Genomic DNA, 13731 nt, shown 5'->3' with positions numbered 1-13731 from the left:
GTTGCATCATGATATTTTGGCGAGAATTCATGAAAATTATGTTTTGTTGTTCTTGTCCATGTTAAAAATAGGGAGAGTACGGGTTGTGATGATTCAGCTCTTACTATTTTTTGTAAAGAAAGTGCAAAGATTTGATCTTTTGTTCTTGGTTTTGTAGGAGGGAAAAAGCTCCAGTCCATCAGTTCCATCTTTAGGTACTTCTATGTTGCCAAACCGCGGAACAACTTTTTCGGGTGGAAGTGCATCAGAGACACCTTCTCAACTTGATGCATGGCTCCGTTGGCGAGGCGGAGCGATGACACTGCCGCTTGCCTGGCCGCGTAGCCTCCGCCGACTTTTTATCCACCGATACTACCGTGTCCATCCCTAAGTCGCCTCACCTTCTTAGGTCCACAAGCTGACAGAAGTCAAGGCCACCGCGCCTCTGATCCAGCATCTATTTTTTTGTACTGTGCTTGTGACCATAGTGTAAAAGTTTAATTTTTTATTCGAATTACTATGATCGTCCATAGCCTTGCTGTGTAAATTGCATTTTTGGTTGTAGAATTATCCCTGCGTGCCAAACAGATGAATAAATGGAGAGTATTGGTGCGGAAGAGTTTTTTGGTGTAACAAAGTGTTTTGGGTGACAAGAGTGTCTTCACCCAATCCCCTTGGAAAAAACACTCTCAGTTACTCAGTGATACACTTCAACCAAACAAGGCGTAAATGTGCACCTCTACATGTCCCTCCTCCGTGCCGTCTTCGACCTCAGGGACCAGACGGTTGTGCTGGACGAGGTTGACGAGCTGCTGGAGCTGATCAAGAAGACGTGGAACGTGCTGGGGCTCAACAGGATGATCCACAATGTCTGCTTCACCTGGGTCCTCTTCGAGAGGTACGTCATCACCGGACAGATTGAGCCGGACCTGCTGTCGGCGACCTTGGTGATGCTCCGGCATGTTTCTGAAGACGCCATGAAAGCCGAGCAGGAGGCAGGGTATAGCAGAGTATTGTCTGCCACACTGCCCTCGGTGTACTCATGGTCAGAAAGCAAGCTGATGGATTACCACGGGGCGTTTGACAAGAGCGCGACGAAGAATGTTGTCACCCTCGCGGTCTTGGTAGCAGAGATGTTGAGCCAACACGTTCCAGCTGCTGCTGCTGCTGCAGGATCATCTTTTGCTGCTGCTGATGTAATTGAGCGATGTATCGAATCGTCGGCAAGGCGCGCTTTCGCCAAGGTGAGTTTCTTTGCAATGAACTTCCATTGATTAATGTAGTGTGGAAGGAATCAACTAATTAAGATGCATGATTGGAAATTGATGCAGTTGGACGAGAGTGGCGATGCTGGGGGTAACAGCATGATGGTGGAAGTGGAGGATGATCCTAGCGAGACCCTGATGTATGTGACTGCACAGACCAAGGAGATGGCGAGGGTGGAGAAAGACGTGTACGCCCCCATACTTAGACAGTGGCATCCTTGCCCGGCCGCCATTGCCGCCATCACTCTCCACGCCTGCTTCGATACTTATTTCAAGCGGTATGTGTCCAAGATGGCCGGCTGCCTCAGCAGTGAGTCTATGCGTGCCCTGCAGATGGTCTCCGAGCTAGACAAGTACTTGGTTCAGATGGCACATAATGCTGATAATGGTGATGGCCATGGCGGCAAGCAGTTGATCCCTTATGATGTCGACTCCATCGTTGTTGTTCTCGTCACCGAGTGGATGGATGATCGGCTACGGATTGGGGCAGAGTGTGTTAGGAGAGCAAGAGACTCGGAGGCTTGGAACCCTGGTTCCAAGAACGAGCCTTACGCGCAGTCTGCTGTGGATCTGATGAAACTAGCCAAGGCGACGGTGGATGAGCTCATTGAGATTCATCAACGATGGCCAATGTCGGAGTCGCTTCAGCATCTCGCCGACGGCATCGATCGGCTTGTGCACCAGTACGCGTCGTTCCTCGCTACCTCGTGCGGTGCAGGGACCAAGGAGGGTTACATTCCCCCGTTGTCGCCCTTGACGCGGTGCAGCCAGGACAAGAGACTCCTGCACCAGCTGCTGCTCAACCTCAACTGTGGTGTCCGTGGCGGCAATGGCGAAGCTGCTGCTGCTGTTACCACGCCGGCGAGGGCCATGACACGAGTGCGTCCGACCACAAGCAGCGCCACGCAGCGCCTCTACGTCCGTCTCAACACCCTCCACTACATGCTCGGTGTCCTGCACTCCATCGACAGGTCCCTCGCCCAACATGGGAAGCAGAGGCACATCATCGGCCACCGCCGTGCTCGGAGCTCGTCCTTTGATCGAGCCTACCCTGCAGTCGAGGCAGCTGTTGTCCACGTGACGGAGCTCTCAGCCTACCGCCTTGTCTTCCTCGACTCCGCTCAGTACTTCCACCAGGCGCTCTACCAAGGGGGCGTCGCCGGGGCGCGCATTCGGCCTGCGCTGCGTATCATGAAGCAGAATCTTGCGTTCCTCGGCAGCGTCGTCAGTGACCGGGCGCAGCCGCTGGCGGTGCGTGAGGTGATGAAGGCCTCCGTAGAGTCCTTCCTGATGGCGCTCCTTGCTGGCGGCGGCGGGCGGGCGTTCAGTCGAGAGGACCACGGTGCGGTGGCTGAGGACCTCGCAAGCTTGAAGCGTCTCTTCTGCAGCTGCGGGGAGGGGTTGGTGACGGAGGAGGTGGTGGAGACGGAGTTTGCCACCGTAGAGGGGGTTGTGGATCTCATGGGTTTGCCCACGGAGAAACTCATCGATGAGTTTCGCCGTTCTTCTTCTAGTTGCACGACGATGCCGCCCATGACGAGACGGTGGTGTCGGTCCGACGCCAACACTCTGCTCCGCGTGCTGTGCCACAGAGACGACGATGCAGCCAGCAGATTTCTGAAGAAGACATTTGATTTGCCCAAGAGAAGGTAGGCTTTAGGTGGAGGCCGGCCATATATCTATATCCAGGGGAAAGCAATATCAAAGCAGGCGTTGTAGTGCATTTCATTGGCATGCTGAATTTTTGTGTGTAAAACGCCTCCCACGTCTGGCCTTGATTGATTCGTTCTCACTAGAATAGCGTCATTCAACCGGAGTTGTAACCTATGTTCCAACCCAACATTAGCATGGATCATAAAACAAATTTAACGATTTGAAGAAAAAAAAATTCAGTTGCAACCTCACTTGTAACTTAAAAAATATCTGGTAGGAACCCACTTGCAACTGAAAATATTTCAGTTGTAACTCAACTTTTAACTCAAATGCACGGATCATGATGCAATTCTAACATTGCAGAAATCTAATGAGCGTTTCATTCTCAATCTACTAAGAACTAGAAATTCTGTTGATTTAAGGCATTTTAGGTGAGCTCGTTACTTAGCTCTCGAATATCACGGAATTCAGTCTGGATCGAAGCCGGACGTTGAGTGCTTCTATTGCAAGAGGGGTGGCCAATGGAAGCGTAATTGTCCCATGTACCATGTACTTGGAGGATAAGAAGGCTGGAAAGATTAACGTAAAGGACAAACGTATATATCCGATATATATGTTATTGACCTTTTTCATCACAAGGGTCAAGAGTAATACTTGGGTATTTGATACCGGATGTGTTGCTCATATTTGTAACTCTTCATAGGGGTTATGGAATAAGTGGCACTTGGTGAAGAATGAAGTGTTGATGCGCGCCGGCAAAAGTCACAAGGTGGACATGAAGGCCGTCGGCAGGCTACACCTTAGTCTTCCTTCATGAGTATTAGCATTGAATAAAGTATTTTTGTACCTGCTTTGAGTATGAACATCATTAGTCAATCTTGCTTGTTGCAAGCTGGATATCCGTTCAAGTATGAGACAAATGGATGTTCCATATATTTGAATGATATGTTTTATGTTCATGCGCTGGAGTGCAATGGTTTATTCACTCTTAATAATGATTATGATTCTCACATTAATAATATAGATGGAAAAAAGATACAAGTATGATGATAACAATGTCGTGTATTTATGGCATTGTCGTCTTGGTCATATTGGTAAAAAACGCATGAAAAAACTCCATTTCGATGAATTTTTGGAATCATTGGATTTTGAATCCCTTGAGAGATACGAACCATGCCTCATGGGCAAAATGACTAGGACACCGTTCAACGGCATGATGGGACGGACGGCCGACCTACTGGGTATCATTCATACTGATGTATGTGGACCAATGAGCGTGTCAGCACGCAATAGTCATCGATACTTTGTGACTTTCACTGACGACTTAAGTAGATATGGGTATATCTATTTAATGAATCACAAGCCTGAAATCTTCGAGAAATTTAAGGAATTTTAGAGTGAAGTCGAGAACCAACTGATACATATCAAATGTATCTACTTTTCCAAGCACATTGCTCAAGCATTTGCTCCAGAATCTCATCATACTTGGATAAAACTGCTGAATCTGACGTTGTTTTTAGCAAAAGTATTCTTTCCATCTGTTTTCGCAGGAAATAAAATCGGGAAAAAATACCACAAACTTTTTCACCAAAATATGGGGCGTGGAACTTGGAATCACACGAGAGGAGTCACGAGGCCCAAACGAGGACCAGTGGCGCGCCCTATGCTGTTGGGCGTGCCACTAGGGCCTGTTTGGCCCTCGAGCATCGTCTCGCCTCCTACCTTCGTGTGTTGCCTTATATATCCTAAAAACTTACCTCTCCAGAAGCACGAAGCTTTTTGCAAAATAGAGCGCCGCCACATCCACGATCTTCATTTTTGAGGTCAGATTGAGCCTGTTCTCCACCCCTGGGAGGGGGATTTCGAGGGCTTCTTCACCATCGCCGCCACCAACGTCATCACCAACAATCATGTTCTCACTCTCCTTCATCATGAGTGAGTAGTTCTCTGTAGGCATAATAGGTGGATGAGGTTTGGATGAGATTGATCATGTAATCATCCATATGCATCAACATTTGAGGTGTTGTCTTGAGGATATTCATGTATGAGTGTTGGTACATCTTTGCTATGTTTAATGCTTGTTACTAGGACCCGAGTGACATGATTTCAGTACTGAACCTATATTTGCTCTATCATATATATGAGGTTGGTATTTATTTGCAAGGTGTATTGCTTATTATTATATTGAACGTGCGAATCCCTAAAGTAACAATTAGGAAAAAACATGGAGAATATGTGATAGTTTGAGGATATTGTGTTTTCATGAAGTTTAATGCTTTGTTTCGAGCTATTCGAAATGATAGATCTTAATTATCTGTAGTTCCAAGTTGGCCCCGATGAAATGGGCAGGCAAGACAAAAGATGTTATGCAAATTCTCTTGTTAGTATGCATAAATGTATTTGAATCACACACCTACACACAACTGGATTATAGATGAGTGCTATGTTATTAGGATTACATTATATGATCAATATCATTCATGCAACACCCCGCTATCACCTCATGCCTACGCCTTCAGTCACTGAAAGTTACGCATCACTACTTCTGGTGAAAACTGGAAATCATTTACTATTGTTTACTATTTTATTCTACTGCTTTGAATCAACAACTACAAATCACCGCTTGCTTTGTGAGTTTATTGGTATACATGTGTGGATGAGAGTGACGCATCAATTGCTAAAGTATTATTGGTATTCTTGTGTTCCCATTGAGTCGAACTATAAATTCGGGTAATACTTCCCATCGACGATTTCAGTGATCCCCTATACTTGTTGGGCATCAAGACATTTTCTGGCGCCGTTGTCGGGGAACCTAGCTTTATTGGTAAGACCACTTGTTATCATTTACTTGCTGAACTTATTTACTTCTCATTATGGGAAGGATAAGGAACCTGCTAAGAACAATATTGTGCCTTCCACTACAAGGAGAGGTACGAATCTGCCTTCTAGACCATATTTTTCACCTAATGTTGCTACTCCATTTATTAAAAAAAAACTACTACCCTAGAAAATTCACCATTATCTAGGATGTCTACTAATACTTAAAAAGATTTGTTGGATGTTGGCAAGGATAAAGAGGGGACACCTAATTTATCTAAGCCTTTTTGTAATGATGAAATAGAATCTGAATATGAAGAAGATGAACTTTGTGATGAAAATGATCCTGCAATTAGTCCTAAAGTAACATTCTCTGAAGAAGATATTGCTTTTACTGAAGCTTTCATGAACATTGATTTAGATGATTTGGATAAATTTGATGCTAGTCTGAGTTCTTTTCTAGGGGATTTATTCCATGTGGCTAATGAAAGTGAAGCACCTGCAATATACATTAAAGATAAAGATTATGAGTTCACTGTTGACCCTAAAAAATAGAAAATGCTGAAGCAATTAAATTCTATGGTAATGAACGTTAATGAACTATTAGCTAACATATTTGGGATTACTGAAATCCAATGACGCTATTACTTCTTGAAATTGTTTCCTTTCTCTTTGGGAGGAAAGGCAAAATCTTGGTATAAATCTTTAACACCAATGTCAATCACTAGCAAAGAATAATGCATATACTTATTTTATAATAAATATTTCCCTGCTAGTAAAATACATACTATGGTTGATGAAATTAGTAACTTTACTCAAGGTAAAGAAGAAGGTATTCCCCAAGCTTGGGGGAGGTATTGTGCCCTTGAGAGGAGATGCCTTGTACATGGTCTTAAAAATAATGAGTTACTTGAAATATTTTATAATGGGCTAACTGAGGAATCTAGATCTTATCTAGATGGTGTTGCAGGTAATATTTTTCGGCACAAGACTGTGGACAAAGCTAAAGAATTAATAAACACCATCAAGCATAACTATGATGATTAGCATATTGAGGAGGAAGAAAATATTAAAGTGAGCTATACTCAGATAGGTATTGATGAATTATCTGAAGAATACATGAAAGAAGCGTCAAGGACTATTAAAGGAAAGGTTATTAAAACTTCTCACTTGAAGGAACTTTCCGAAATAGTTATCAAGTTCCCTATTGATAAACCATGTTTTCCTATCCAAGTACATGCTATATGTTTTGCTAAAGGTAATGAAAAGGTATCAGATCACCTCCTACTGAAGTATCTTATGTTAATGGTTTAAATGACTCTACTTATGATCAAAGAGGCTTTGAGCATGATATTGAAATGTATATAATGGAAAACTCTCATAATATATAAATTATTCATCAAAAATTGAGTTCTTATGTAGATTCTATTAAAATGATTGTTAAACATTATCAAATGATGAATAATCAAGTGGAGAAAATGATCTCTCTTCAAAATAAATTATATGAAAAGCTTCTTGCTGAGAAGAGGCAAGTTTGTGGAGTTAACACTAGGGGAGGCTCAAGCACTCAGGACCCTGATTATCCTGAGGGGCATCCAAAGAGAAAAGAGCAAGAAGCTCTTAAGAAGAAATCTTTTGCAAGAGAATCTCCTAATGAAAGTGAAGAAAATGGGAATTCTCAAGAACAAGAGAATGATATATCTATTTATGATGTTTAAACTGAAGATAATAATAATGAAGAAGATGATGTAGAAATGTCTCAACCACACGAAGATCCACATGAAGATGAGAATAATAAAGAATTCGAGCCTATTATAATGGAAGTTCCTCGATCCTCAAAGGAGAAAAGTAAAAAGAAGAAGGCTCCACCTCAACCAAAAGGTAAAGGAAGGGATCCATGGGTTCAAAGACCCATACCATACCCCCAAGAGGTAATAAAAACTCTAGATATTGAAAGGTTTGAAAAAATTGTTGAATTTGTAAAAAAATTATACTTGCAAATTCCTCTTGCTGATGCTATTAAAATCCCTCCTTATTCTAAATATATGAAAGATATTGTCAATAACAAAAGAAAAATACCTAACGAAGCTATTAGTGCCACATGCTTGCTGACTATTCTTTTAAGGAAAAGCTACCAGAAAAGCGTGGCGATCCAGGTATTCCAACTATTTCTCGCACAATTAAAAATAATTATGTGAAGTATGCTCTATAAATGTGACCTTGGAGCTGGGGTAAGTGTCATGCCTTTCTCTCTTTATTAGAAGCTCAACTTAAACAAGTTAGTCCCCACTGAGGTTTCACTTCAAATGGCTGATAAATCTACTACTATTCCTATTGGTATATTTGAAGATGTTCCTATCATGATTGGTAATGTGCAAATTCCTAGAGACTTTGTGATATAAGAAAATGCATGAAGATGATAACTTATCTATTATTCTTGGTAGACCCTTTTTAAATATTGCAGTGAGATAAATTGTACTGAAAGCAAGGTTACCTTCCATGTAAAAAGGAAGGAGCACACTATACATTTTCCAAAGAAAAAAATTGTTGAGTGACCTAAGAAAAGTGTCAATGCTATTGAACCGTCGGAAGATTTGAAATACCAATTCCTCCTCAAAAACCCAAGTACATAACATTAATGGTTGGAACAATTCAAATCCATTATGAGGTACCCTGAAATTTCATTTATTATAATTGTTGAATCATTCCTCCTATCTTTATCATAGTAATAATGAGACTTATTCAACCTCATTCTTAACATGATAATTATAAGACAATGATTCCCATTGAACTATTATTGTATTAATACCAAAGTTATTTGAATTATCTTACTTAATATTAGGTTTCTTTAATTATTTCCTGCCTGTTTTTGACAGTTTTTGAGTTCTAAAAAATTTTACACCGAAAATGTTCTTCAAAAATCACCAAAAATTCCCAGGTATTTTTTCCGCACAGAGGATCCACCAGGCGAAAGGACAAGATGAAACAAAAAACATCAGAGAAACGGACACTGGTGGCACGCCCACCCTAGTAGGGCGCGCCACCTGGCCTTGTGGGCCCCATAGGGGGAGTTAGGTGAGGAGCAATATCCCAGGTTCTTCTCCTCGACTCAAAACCCGACCAGGTACCACTTGGAAAAAATTCCCTCCTCCGTTGCTGCTCCATTTTCTATCTCCAAATTTGGGCAACTATTTTCAAATCCCTTTGGAGAGATTACTCCTTGGTATGTTACTCCTCCACCCATCCAATTTATTTTTGATATAATGCTTTATACTTTTAGGAGGATGTTGATCTTGGTGTCACATATTATGCTTGAGAACTCCATGGATTTGCAAATTTTAGGTTGAAATAACTTAGGGATTTCTATTTTCGTGCCCCTGGTTCGTTAGTTGTACTCAGTTTTCCCCGGCCGCTTAAATTTTCCTCGGTTTTCCCCTCCCTTTAGTTTGAAACACTCACAAGTGCTGGAACGGCCGGTAGCCGTCTGGTTAGAGGCCTTGACAGTTAATCTGACGGGTGGGGCTGCACAACTGGCAGTTCCTCCTCGACCGTCTCGTGTTGATGGGTAGGGTCAGGAGACACGTCGGAGCAGCCATCCATCTAGCGCTGGCATGTGGGCCGTTTTATTTCCTGATTGTATACGCGGTGCTGCCAATGAAAAATGGGGCCGCTCTATAGGGATACCGCAGCCAATGACCAGTAGGGTCGTGTATTTTTCATGAAAAGACATATATTGCCGCTCTGTGGGGCTGCCGCAGCCAATGACCAGTGTGGTCATCTATTTATTTAGAGAAAATCATATATTGCCGCTTTGTGGGGCCTCCATAGCCAATAACCGTTGGGGCCGTCTATTTATTTAGAGAAAATCATATAGAGCCGCTCTCTTTTTTTTTTTGACACAAATACAGTAGGGAAAGGCTCCCTACTGTGTCATTTTCTATTAAATAATGGGGTGAATATTTACAATGGTGAAACACTTATTACATGTTCATAGGGTGTCAATCCATGATTGCATCCCTTCCTTAAGACTAGGCTTAGCTCTATGCATAGTTAGAGTGAAAGTGGCTCTAAATTTGCTAATACATCTCTGAATATTTGGCGGATTCCCATTGAATATAGCATCATTCCGTTGGTCCCAAATGCTCCAACATCCTATGATCATTACTTCCATAAAGAAATCCAAGGACATCGTTCTTTTGGCATCTTTCATCATCTGATAGAGATCCAGATCAACATTCCATTCTATACCGAGAGCCCACCAGAAGCTTTGACTGAAAGTACATTCAAAGAATAAGTGCATATTTGTTTCCTCAGGACAAGCCTCACATAAGATGCAATCAGAGAACTCCACATAAAAGTGCTTGTGCTTCATCATCTCCTTTGTGTTGAGTCTACCATTGAGTAAGAGCCAGGCAAAGAATTTATGCCTAGGAATGTTACAAGTTTTCCATATTGAAGTGATGCAATCTTAGTGAAAATACAAGTTTCCCATAGAGCCGCTCTGTGAGGCCGCCTCAGCCAATGACCACTGGGGTCACCCTTAGTGAAAATACAGATATTCCTTCTTTTAGTTAGAGAGAAGCAACAAGTTCGCTAATTAATTTTTCTTCAGCTAGACCCAACAGGTGATTATTTTCGTAGCTTAATCTAAAGTGAATCTTATGCTAAACATGGCTGGAACCTAGTGTTGTGTATCTCATTAGTCATCGGAGAACCGCTGGCAGCTCGTTCCCCACCCTCGGACGGAGCAGCCATCGCCGACGCCTCGTTGCGCCGCCGGCTCTGTCCCCCGGCGGTGTCGGATGGACTGCGGCGCCGCACGTCAACCACGGCTCCAACACTTGTTTCGTCCGCATGAATTGTACCCACCGCAGGAAAGTCCGCCGCAAGCGGATCCACCTGCCACGACGACCGAGATTTGTTCCGTGCACCAATTTGTTGTATAGCTTGGTAAGACCTCCGCTTCTGCCTCCCCCGCCCCATAATCGATTCGGTTCCCGTAATTTATTGGAGTTTGCAGGTGCAAAATAGTCCTCAATGTCTGGTCGTAGCGGGTACACCGGCGAGGGTGGGGATTCGATCATGTCGTGGCCACGTTCTACTTCTACCTCGTCGGAAGTGCAGGTATCTAGCTTCCTCTCTATGTACTATCGTTGAATTTGAAGTGCCGCCATGGCCTGTTAGAGTGATTTCAGTTGTTCTTTTTTTCATTATTATTACAGTTTGCCAGGCCAGCCGATGATCCATGGTACATTGCATACCAAGATGAATCAACCCAGTGGTGTAGCTAGATGATGGATTTGGAGGAGAAGGTGGCCAATTTAGGTGATGAATTGGCCCATAAAAACCTGATGATATTCGAGCTAAAGCGTACTGTGAAGAAAAGAAAAATTCAGAGCTTATTTGGAAGGAGAAGTTGATACTTGAGACATATCTTGCCGTATTTGATCAAGTGGTAGAATATCTAGAACATGAACATCAAGTAATGGGGAGAGGAGAAAAGTAGATTCATCTGGCAGTTTTATTAGGTGTCATCCCTGTCCTAGCAGTTATGTGATTGTGGTAGATGATTTAGATAGTATAGAATTGTTATTCAGTAGATGGATCTAACCACTGTATTTTGGTGTGGCTCTAACCACTGTATTTTGGCGTACAATTCCCTAGTTGTGCTAAGTAATGCACGCGATAATTTTAGCATGCATGAACATCTTATAAAAGTGAAGGGATGAACATCTTATAAGCATGCATAATTTTAGTGCGCGATAATTTTAGAACGAGGGATTGTCTTACATAATTCTTCTATAGGTGGTAGATTCTTCACATCTTCAGATTTAATACCCTTCTCCTTAAGAGATTTCTTGGCTTCCCTCATCACTTCATCATTTAATTCAATCATTCCCCTTTTCTTCGGTGTTGGTATTGGCTCCGGTTTAGTCCAATCATCATAATTCTTGCTTATTTTAGTTAATAATTCCTCAGCTTCAGTCGGAACTCTTTTCCTGAAAACACAACCAGCACAACTATCCAGGTATGTCCTAGATTCAACGGTTTGTCCATTATAGAATATATCAATGAGTTCATTTTTAGATAATGGATGTTTAGGTAGTTCTCTAATTAAATAACAAAATATTGCCCATGATCCAAGCAATTTCTCTCATTCTACCTGCACAAAGTCAAAGATTTTTTGCAAAGCAGCATCTTGAGCACTAGCAGGGAAATATTTCTGAAAGAAGGCATTAACCAAACCAATAGGACTATCAATAGATTGCTCAAAGTAGAGAGTTCATTCATATGTTTCATAGCACTTTCATTTTCAGTACCAAAGAAAGGTTCTTTCTCAATAATAGATATGTAAAACAAATCCAGAGAGAAATCATAATTCTTATCTCTAATATTTATGGGAGATGTGGCAAATTTAGAATCAGGAGACAAATTATATCTAACAGCTCGTCTTGCAAGAAGACTTCTCATAGAACTTGCATCTCTAGTAGCATGACATTCTTCAATGAAGTCATCATCAAGTTCAATATAAGTTTCATCAAGATCATCACTAGGATTCCCCCTAGCTTGAGGTGAACTAACAGGTGTAATAGTATTTTCAGCATTTTCAAACTGTTTAGCTCTAGCAATTGTAGTATCTAGGAAAGTACCTAACAAACCACTCTTATCAAGCACAGTAGAAGCATCATCATAATCATCAGGAGCATTATCAGATTCAACAGAAGTAGCGGTAGCATGTGGTGGAGTAAGAAGCTTACTCATAATAGATGGCGAACCAAGAGCAACAGAGGTGTTTAGAGTTGTACCTCTTCTTGTAGTGGATGGAAATATAGGGAACTTCGATTTAAAAGCTTTCCCCATAATGAATAAATTGTAGCGAACAATATCACCTTCAAGTGGGTTTGTAAATAAAGCTATGCTCCCCGGCAACGGCGCCAGAAAATAGTCTTGATGACCCACATGTATAGGGGATCGCAACAGTCTTCGAGGGAAGTAAAATCCAAATTTATTGATTCGACACAAGGGGAGCCAAAGAATATTTATAAGCTTTAACAGATGAGTTGTTAATTCACCTGCACCTGAAAATAGACTTGCTCGCAAAAGTTTATCAGTAGTAACAGTTTTATGGCAGTGGGAGTAGTGAAGTAACAGCAGTAGCAGAATAAAAACAGCAGTAGCGATGATTGTAGTAGATATCAGGATTAAAATACTGTAGGCACATGAATGGATGAATGGGTGTTGCATGAATGAGAGAGTCCATATAATAGCAATACATAGGCATTGCAAGTAATAATGATAAAAGCATCCTAACATAACATAACCATAGGTGTGTGTTCCTATTTAGTCGTGTGTGCTCGCAATGAGAAACTTGCACGGCATCTTTTGTCCTACCAGCCCGTTGCAGCGGGGCCTCTAGGAAAACTACTGGTAATTAAGGTACTCTTTTTAATAGAGTACCGGAGCAAAGCATTAACACTCCATGAACACACGTGATCCTCACATCATAGCCATCCCCTCCGGTTGTCCCAATTAAACGTCACTTTGGGGCCTCGGGTTCTGGACAACAATATGTGTATACAACTTGCAGATATGACCAGAAACAATAATTATCCTCATGAATCAATAACATGTTCAGATCTGAGATCATGGCACTCGGGCCCAAAGTGACAAGCATTAAGTATAGCAAGTTGCAACAATGTCAAAAATACTAACAACGGATACTAGGCACTATACCCATAACGATCTTATAGCTATTGCATGACCAATCTCATCCAATACCTACCATCCCCTACAGCCTACAGCGGGGAATTACTCACACATGGATGGGGGAATCATGGATGGTTGATGGAGAGGCGTCGGTGATGGCGATGGAGGTGATCTCCTCCAAATCCCCGTCCCGGCAGGGTGCTAGAACGGAGCTTCTGGTCCTCGGATTGGGGATTCAGGTGGCGGTGGAGCAGCGGAACTCTTTTTGGAAAAACATCGAACCCCCTCGGTTTTTAGGTCCAGGGGTTTC

This window comes from Lolium rigidum, chromosome 3 (assembly GCF_022539505.1).
Source record: "Lolium rigidum isolate FL_2022 chromosome 3, APGP_CSIRO_Lrig_0.1, whole genome shotgun sequence".
Classification (NCBI taxonomy): Eukaryota; Viridiplantae; Streptophyta; class Magnoliopsida; order Poales; family Poaceae; genus Lolium; species Lolium rigidum.
The sequence above is the reverse complement of the archived record's forward strand: the minus strand, read 5'-3'. Positions refer to the sequence as shown.